This window comes from Anastrepha obliqua, unplaced genomic scaffold, assembly GCF_027943255.1.
Source record: "Anastrepha obliqua isolate idAnaObli1 unplaced genomic scaffold, idAnaObli1_1.0 ptg000168l, whole genome shotgun sequence".
Classification (NCBI taxonomy): Eukaryota; Metazoa; Arthropoda; class Insecta; order Diptera; family Tephritidae; genus Anastrepha; species Anastrepha obliqua.
Window position 1 is genome coordinate 10,001 of NW_026562253.1, and position 10,000 is coordinate 20,000.

General features: G+C 30.3%; 2 non-coding genes and 1 pseudogene across 2 annotated transcripts in view; all 3 read right to left on the bottom strand.

Moving 5' to 3' along the window:
- The window catches only part of LOC129252272 (large subunit ribosomal RNA), a 3,987-nt gene extending 1,933 nt beyond the window's left edge, over nt 1–2,054 (bottom strand). The window contains exon 1 of the ribosomal RNA XR_008583350.1: nt 1–2,054. This exon is cut by the window's left edge and continues 1,933 nt beyond it. This is a non-coding gene — a ribosomal RNA (large subunit ribosomal RNA).
- A 442-nt stretch (nt 2,055–2,496) lies between these two features.
- Nucleotides 2,497–2,677, bottom strand: LOC129252277 (5.8S ribosomal RNA; annotated as a pseudogene).
- Nucleotides 2,678–3,267: 590 nt separating this feature from the next.
- On the bottom strand, nt 3,268–5,258 carry LOC129252267 (small subunit ribosomal RNA). Its single transcript, XR_008583345.1, has one exon. It is a non-coding gene; the product is annotated as a small subunit ribosomal RNA (ribosomal RNA).
- Nucleotides 5,259–10,000: the final 4,742 nt, after the last annotated feature.

Sequence of the window (10,000 nt, forward strand, 5' to 3'; positions counted from 1 at the left end):
ACTTCCATGGTAGTACGACTATAAAACAGAAAAGAAAACTCTTCCGATATCTCTCGACGGCTTCTTTATGGTCGTTCCTGTTGCCAGGATGAGCACAAGGCCCATTTTTAATAACAAACGGATACTCAACAGGTTACGGAATTGGAACCGTATTCCCTTTCGTTCAAAATAATTCAAGTATTTTAATTATTTTTAAATATATTTTTATTAATATTTTTTTTTTATTAAAAACTTGAAAATTTTCGGCTTTCGCCTTGAACTTAGGACCGACTAACTCGTGATCAACCACTGTTCACACGAAACCCTTCTCCACTTCAGTCCTCCAAGGTCTCATTCGATTATTTGCTACTACCACCAAGATCTGTACCAATAGCGGCTCCATGCAGGCTTACGCCAAACACTTCTAAGCACACTATTGTACCCTCCTACTCACTAAAGTTTCAAAATTTATAAATCAATCGAAATTGTTTTATAAATCATCTACTTTAGCGGTAATGTATAGGTATACAACTTAAGCGCCATCCATTTTAAGGGCTAGTTGCTTCGGCAGGTGAGTTGTTACACACTCCTTAGCGGATTACGACTTCCATGTCCACCGTCCTGCTGTTTTAAGCAACCAACGCCTTTCATGGTATCTGCATGAGTTGTTAATTTAGGCACCGTAACATTACGTTTGGTTCATCCCACAGCGCCAGTTCTGCTTACCAAAAGTGGCCCACTGGGCACATTATATCATAACCTCAACCTTCATATCAAGAAAGGTGAGGTTCTTACCCATTTAAAGTTTGAGAATAGGTTAAAATCGTTTCGACCCTAAGGCCTCTAATCATTCGCTTTACCAGATAAGATTATTTTATATAATTTTTAAATGCACCAGCTATCCTGAGGGAAACTTCGGAGGGAACCAGCTACTAGATGGTTCGATTGGTCTTTCGCCCCTATACTCAATTCTGACAATCGATTTGCACGTCAGAACTGTTTCGGTCTTCCATCAGGGTTTCCCCTGACTTCAACCTGATCAAGTATAGTTCACCATCTTTCGGGTCACAGCATATATGCTCAAGGTACGCTCCAGTTAGAGGTATAAATAATAATAAATTATCATTATACATAACTATATGGAACGCCCCGGGATTGAATTAATTGACTATTTATTAAAAAATAGACTAAAAATTAATCCCATTATATTTAAGTTAAGTTAATTATGCCATTAAGTTTAATATAACTCAATGACTTGCACATATGTTAGACTCCTTGGTCCGTGTTTCAAGACGGGTCCCGAAGGTATCCTGAATCTTTCGCATTGTTAATCATATAAATGCATACAAATAAATATTAATATCATAGATATTAAATTTTTTGTAAAATTCAAAAAATGAATTTTAGCATTATATATAATAAAATCTATCAACACTTTATCAAATCATTAGTATTTATTTTATGTTAATATGCTTAAAAAGCAAATTAATTTAAATAAACTTAATATCACCAATGATCTTTTGATAAATACTTTATTATGTTAATAGATTACAATGTCCTTATATGAAAAAAATGCACATTATTTTTTTAATTATTTAATGATGAATTTTTCATAATGGATATTCAGGTTCATCGGGCTTAACCTCTAAGCAGTTTCACGTACTATTTAACTCTCTATTCAGAGTTCTTTTCAACTTTCCCTCACGGTACTTGTTTACTATCGGTCTCATGGTTATATTTAGTTTTAGATGGAGTTTACCACCCACTTAGTGCTGCACTATCAAGCAACACGACTCTTTGGAAATATCTTTCTAGTAATCATTAACGTTATACGGGCCTGGCACCCTCTATGGGTAAATGGCCTCATTTAAGAAGGACTTAAATCGTTAATTTCTCATACTAGATATTAAGATATTCCATACACTGCATCTCACATTTGACATATAGACAAAGTGACTTAGTGCTGAACTATTTTCTTTTCGCTCGCCGCTACTAAGAAAATCCTTGTTAGTTTCTTTTCCTCCCCTCATTAATATGCTTAAATTCAGGGGGTAATCCCATATGAGTTGAGGTTGTTTTAATATTCTTTTTTTATCTTCTCACAATTTAATAAAAAAATTATATCATCTTTTCATCTCTATTTTTCTTTTCTCCTTTTATATATTGTAAATATATAAAAATAATAATAATGTAAAATGAGGCAATCCTAGAATAAAAAATTTAATTTTTATGCTAGACATTCCTCCTTTTAATTACATATATAAATTATTATTTTATATATATATATAAATAATATGAAAATTTTTTGTAAAGAATACTTAGATTCAATATTTTCATCATTTCATTTTATTTGAGAGGATTTTTTTTTTAAAGAATATATAATAAATAAAATTCATTATATATCTTTATTTTTTTTGCTATTAATATTATGAATTATTTAAAATCCAATAATATACACATTTGCTTAAATTCAATTATTTTTATAAAAGAATAAGCAACTTATTTAGCATAGTCTTACAACCCTCAACCATATGTAGTCCAAGCAGTACTTTAAAATTGAATTTAATGTACATAACAGCATGGACTGCGATATGCGTTCAAAATGTCGATGTTCATGTGTCCTGCAGTTCACACGATGACGCACAGTTTGCTGCGTTCTTCATCGACCCATGAGCCAAGTGATCCACCGCTTAGAGTATTTTTTTATTTATTTTTATTTATAACAAATGTCAATTTTTTTTTGCATATATTAATTGAAAGAGTAAAATTAAATAATATTAATAATATATAAATTGATTTTCTTTCAATAATATATATCAAATATATTTAACTCTAAACATTTTTATTAAGTTGCGAATGTCTTAGTTCAACAATAATACAGTGGTGGTATTTATTATGATTCAATTATTTTGTATTTTTTTAATCATTTTATGTATATATAATAATATAATAAATATATACCACTTTTGTTATTGTGAACAAATTAACTTATCATTCAATCAAATGAATAATAAGTACAACTTTTTATTTTCATGTTTAAAGGTTTTTAAAAGAAAAAAATAAGAAAAAACATTACAAAATGTACCATCATATATTATATTTAATATGATATAATTGATGGATCACAAATTGAATGAAAAAGAATAAAAAGAATTATGGATTCAAAATAATTATATAAATTTTTTTTTTTTTTCTTTTTTTTTTTTTTTTTTTTTTCTTTTTGTTCGTTTGTTTGCTTGTCTGTTTGTTTGTTTGTTTGTTTGTTTTTCTTACGGATATGGAACACAATAATGATCCTTCCGCAGGTTCACCTACGGAAACCTTGTTACGACTTTTACTTCCTCTAAATAATCAAGTTCGGTCAACTTTTGCGAAACAACCGTGACACACGAGGCGTCACAGTGATCACGTCCGGAGACCTCACTAAATAATTCAATCGGTAGTAGCGACGGGCGGTGTGTACAAAGGGCAGGGACTTAATCAATGCGAGTTAATAACTCGCACTTACTGGGAATTCCAAGTTCATGTGAACAGTTTCAGTTCACAATCCCAAGCATGAAAGTGGTTCAGCGGTTTACCCGGACCTCTCGGTCTAGGAAATACACGTTGATACTTTCATTGTAGCGCGCGTGCAGCCCAGGACATCTAAGGGCATCACAGACCTGTTATTGCTCAATCTCGTTACTGCTAGACGCAATTTGTCCATTTAAGAAGCTAGTGTCCTTATAATGGGACAAACCAACAGGTACGACTCCACTTATATAAACACATTCAAACACTTGTACATTCAAGATGTACGCATGAAAGAAGGCTATATAAGTTTCAACATCATAATCCTGAAAGCATCTATTTAATATATTTGAGTCTCGTTCGTTATCGGAATTAACCAGACAAATCACTCCACGAACTAAGAACGGCCATGCACCACCACCCATAGATTCGAGAAAGAGCTATCAATCTGTCTTACACGCTTATGTTCGGACCTGGTAAGTTTTCCCGTGTTGAGTCAAATTAAGCCGCAGGCTCCACTCCTGGTGGTGCCCTTCCGTCAATTCCTTTAAGTTTCAGCTTTGCAACCATACTTCCCCCGGAGCCCAAAAGCTTTGGTTTCCCGGGAAGCGACTGAGAGAGCCATAGTAGTAGCTACACCCAATTGCTAGCTGGCATCGTTTATGGTTAGAACTAGGGCGGTATCTGATCGCCTTCGAACCTCTAACTTTCGTTCTTGATTAATGAAAACATCTTTGGCAAATGCTTTCGCTTAAGTTAGTCTTACGACGGTCCAAGAATTTCACCTCTCGCGTCGTAATACTAATGCCCCCAAACTGCTTCTATTAATCATTACCTCTTGATCTAAAAACCAATGAAAGTAGAACAGAGGTCTTATTTCATTATTCCATGCACAAAATATTCAGGCATTTGGAGCCTGCTTTAAGCACTCTAATTTGTTCAAAGTAATTGTACCGGCCCACAACAACACTCGATGAAGAGCACTGAAGTAGGTTTAAATAGGAGGAATATATAAAAAATACATTGTATTAATTATATATAAGAACTCCACCGGTAATACGCTTACATACATAAGGTAATGTACATACCACAATATATAGTTGTACTACCCGTATGAAGCACAAATTCAACTACGAACGTTTTAACCGCAACAACTTTAATATACGCTATTGGAGCTGGAATTACCGCGGCTGCTGGCACCAGACTTGCCCTCCAATAGGTCCTTGTTAAAGGATTTAAAGTGTACTCATTCCAATTACAGGGCCTCGGATATGAGTCCTGTATTGTTATTTTTCGTCACTACCTCCCCGAACTGGGAGTGGGTAATTTACGCGCCTGCTGCCTTCCTTAGATGTGGTAGCCGTTTCTCAGGCTCCCTCTCCGGAATCGAACCCTGATTCCCCGTTACCCGTTGCAACCATGGTAGTCCTAGATACTACCATCAAAAGTTGATAGGGCAGACATTTGAAAGATCTGTCGTCGGTACGGGACCATACGATCTGCAAGTTATCTAGAGTTCAACCAATTTAACGATCAAATGATCGCTTGGTTTTAGTCTAATAAAAGCACACGTTCCATAAGGTCCGTGTTTATATTGCATGTATTAGCTCTAGAATTACCACAGTTATCCAAGTAACTGTTAACGATCTATGGAACCATAACTGATATAATGAGCCTTTTGCGGTTTCACTTTTAATTTGTTTGTACTTAGACATGCATGGCTTAATCTTTGAGACAAGCATATAACTACTGGCAGGATCAACCAGAATAATATTTGTATTTATATATTTTTCTTTGTTTTTCATATTTGAAAATTTCATAAATTACGGTGTATATAAAAAGTAAAGGGGCGACCCCCCTTTAGCTTTTCTTATCAAAATTCAAAAACCGTTTTTTATGAAAAAGAATTTTCGTTCTCTATATTATATATTTTATATAAAAATATAAGAACGATATTTCTTCTTAATATTTGCCAATTTTCAAATAATTTATCATTCTTAATAACATTTTACTTTTTTTTCAAATGCATTTTTAATGTAATAATTTCATATATTACATAATTTTTCTCTTTGAATTGAAATTAATAATTTCATAATTCTATTTTTTAATCATAAATATATATGATTGAAAAAATTTTCTCCTCTTTTCCTTTGTTTAAAATTTAATTTTTCTTATAAATTTTTGTTTTTCTTATTTTTTTCTCTTCATCATCTGTTTAACTTCCTGTATTTATACAAGAAACAAACAGTTGAGGATAATTTCTATGTAATGCTAGTATAGAATATAAAATTTTGAATTCAAAAATTTATTTCTATTTAAACTAACTATAGAAAACCAGGAATAAAATACAATAACACCAATATGCCATAACATGTTAGTATAGAATATAGATTCTTCATATATGTATATATATTCGAAAATTTTTTCTATTTAAACTAACGTATGGAAAACCAGGAATAAAATCATAATATTACCAGTTTAATATGGCTCAAATTCGAGTTTCATATAGTTATGATTCGATTTATATGCTTCAATATCATTGGTTAGTTAACTTTTGATATTTTCATATTATATCACATGCCTTCACCGTGAGTGTTTTTTGCCATGCACACCTCACATTGTCAAAAATGTATGGGAAAAATTCATTTCAATACATTTCAGTTTGATTTGAAATGTCTTTATTATATATTTTAGTGCCAATATGCCAAGGTTATATTCCATAACATGTTAGTATTAGAATATAGATTCTTCATATATGTATATATATTCGAAAATTTTTTCTATTTAAACTAACGTATGGAAAACCAGGCATAAAATCACAATATTACCAGTTTAATATGGCTTAAATTCGAGTTTCATATAGTTATGATTCGATTTATATGCTTCAATATCATTGGTTAGTTAACTTTTGATATTTTCATATTATTTCACATGCCTTCACCGTGAGTGTTTTTTGCCATGCACACCTCACATTGTCAAAAATGTATGGGAAAAATTCATTTCAATACATTTCAGTTTGATTTGAAATGTCTTTATTATATATTTTAATGGCAATATGCCAAGGTTATATTCCATAAAATGTTAGTATAGAATATAGATTCTTCATATATGTATATATATTCGAGAATTTTTTTCTATTTAAACTAACGTATGGAAAACCAGGCATAAAATCACAATATTACCAGTTTAATATGGCTCAAATTCGAGTTTCATATAGTTATGATTCGATTTATATGTTTCAATATCATTGGTTAGTTAACTTTTGATATTTTCATATTATATCACATGCCTTCACCGTGAGTGTTTTTTGCCATGCACACCTCACATTGTCAAAAATGTATGGGAAAAATTCATTTCAATACATTTCAGTTTGATTTGAAATGTCTTTATTATATATTTTAGTGCCAATATGCCAAGGTTATATTCCATAACATGTTAGTATTAGAATATAGATTCTTCATATATGTATATATATTCGAAAATTTTTTCTATTTAAACTAACGTATGGAAAACCAGGCATAAAATCACAATATTACCAGTTTAATATGGCTTAAATTCGAGTTTCATATAGTTATGATTCGATTTATATGCTTCAATATCATTGGTTAGTTAACTTTTGATATTTTCATATTATTTCACATGCCTTCACCGTGAGTGTTTTTTGCCATGCACACCTCACATTGTCAAAAATGTATGGGAAAAATTCATTTCAATACATTTCAGTTTGATTTGAAATGTCTTTATTATATATTTTAGTGCCAATATGCCAAGGTTATATTCCATAACATGTTAGTATTAGAATATAGATTCTTCATATATGTATATATATTCGAAAATTTTTTCTATTTAAACTAACGTATGGAAAACCAGGCATAAAATCACAATATTACCAGTTTAATATGGCTTAAATTCGAGTTTCATATAGTTATGATTCGATTTATATGCTTCAATATCATTGGTTAGTTAACTTTTGATATTTTCATATTATTTCACATGCCTTCACCGTGAGTGTTTTTTGCCATGCACACCTCACATTGTCAAAAATGTATGGGAAAAATTCATTTCAATACATTTCAGTTTGATTTGAAATGTCTTTATTATATATTTTAGTGCCAATATGCCAAGGTTATATTCCATAACATGTTAGTATTAGAATATAGATTCTTCATATATGTATATATATTCGAAAATTTTTTCTATTTAAACTAACGTATGGAAAACCAGGCATAAAATCACAATATTACCAGTTTAATATGGCTTAAATTCGAGTTTCATATAGTTATGATTCGATTTATATGCTTCAATATCATTGGTTAGTTAACTTTTGATATTTTCATATTATATCACATGCCTTCACCGTGAGTGTTTTTTGCCATGCACACCTCACATTGTCAAAAATGTATGGGAAAAATTCATTTCAATACATTTCAGTTTGATTTGAAATGTCTTTATTATATATTTTAGTGCCAATATGCCAAGGTTATATTCCATAACTCTCTATTTAAACTAACGTATGGAAAACCAGGCATAAAATCACAATATTACCAGTTTAATATGGCTTAAATTCGAGTTTCATATAGTTATGCTTCGATTTATATGCTTCAATATCATTGGTTAGTTAACTTTTGATATTTTCATATTATTTCACATGCCTTCACCGTGAGTGTTTTTTGCCATGCACACCTCACATTGTCAAAAATGTATGGGAAAAATTCATTTCAATACATTTCAGTTTGATTTGAAATGTCTTTATTATATATTTTAGTGCCAATATGCCAAGGTTATATTCCATAACATGTTAGTATTAGAATATAGATTCTTCATATATGTATATATATTCGAAAATTTTTTCTATTTAAACTAACGTATGGAAAACCAGGCATAAAATCACAATATTACCAGTTTAATATGGCTTAAATTCGAGTTTCATATAGTTATGATTCGATTTATATGCTTCAATATCATTGGTTAGTTAACTTTTGATATTTTCATATTATTTCACATGCCTTCACCGTGAGTGTTTTTTGCCATGCACACCTCACATTGTCAAAAATGTATGGGAAAAATTCATTTCAATACATTTCAGTTTGATTTGAAATGTCTTTATTATATATTTTAGTGCCAATATGCCAAGGTTATATTCCATAACATGTTAGTATTAGAATATAGATTCTTCATATATGTATATATATTCGAAAATTTTTTCTATTTAAACTAACGTATGGAAAACCAGGCATAAAATCACAATATTACCAGTTTAATATGGCTCAAATTCGAGTTTCATATAGTTATGATTCGATTTATATGTTTCAATATCATTGGTTAGTTAACTTTTGATATTTTCATATTATATCACATGCCTTCACCGTGAGTGTTTTTTGCCATGCACACCTCACATTGTCAAAAATGTATGGGAAAAATTCATTTCAATACATTTCAGTTTGATTTGAAATGTCTTTATTATATATTTTAGTGCCAATATGCCAAGGTTATATTCCATAACATGTTAGTATTAGAATATAGATTCTTCATATATGTATATATATTCGAAAATTTTTTCTATTTAAACTAACGTATGGAAAACCAGGCATAAAATCACAATATTACCAGTTTAATATGGCTTAAATTCGAGTTTCATATAGTTATGATTCGATTTATATGCTTCAATATCATTGGTTAGTTAACTTTTGATATTTTCATATTATTTCACATGCCTTCACCGTGAGTGTTTTTTGCCATGCACACCTCACATTGTCAAAAATGTATGGGAAAAATTCATTTCAATACATTTCAGTTTGATTTGAAATGTCTTTATTATATATTTTAGTGCCAATATGCCAAGGTTATATTCCATAACATGTTAGTATTAGAATATAGATTCTTCATATATGTATATATATTCGAAAATTTTTTCTATTTAAACTAACGTATGGAAAACCAGGCATAAAATCACAATATTACCAGTTTAATATGGCTCAAATTCGAGTTTCATATAGTTATGATTCGATTTATATGTTTCAATATCATTGGTTAGTTAACTTTTGATATTTTCATATTATATCACATGCCTTCACCGTGAGTGTTTTTTGCCATGCACACCTCACATTGTCAAAAATGTATGGGAAAAATTCATTTCAATACATTTCAGTTTGATTTGAAATGTCTTTATTATATATTTTAGTGCCAATATGCCAAGGTTATATTCCATAACATGTTAGTATTAGAATATAGATTCTTCATATATGTATATATATTCGAAAATTTTTTCTATTTAAACTAACGTATGGAAAACCAGGCATAAAATCACAATATTACCAGTTTAATATGGCTTAAATTCGAGTTTCATATAGTTATGATTCGATTTATATGCTTCAATATCATTGGTTAGTTAACTTTTGATATTTTCATATTATTTCACATGCCTTCACCGTGAGTGTTTTTTGCCATGCACACCTCACATTGTCAAAAATGTATGGGAAAAATTCATTTCAATACATTTCAGTTTGATTTG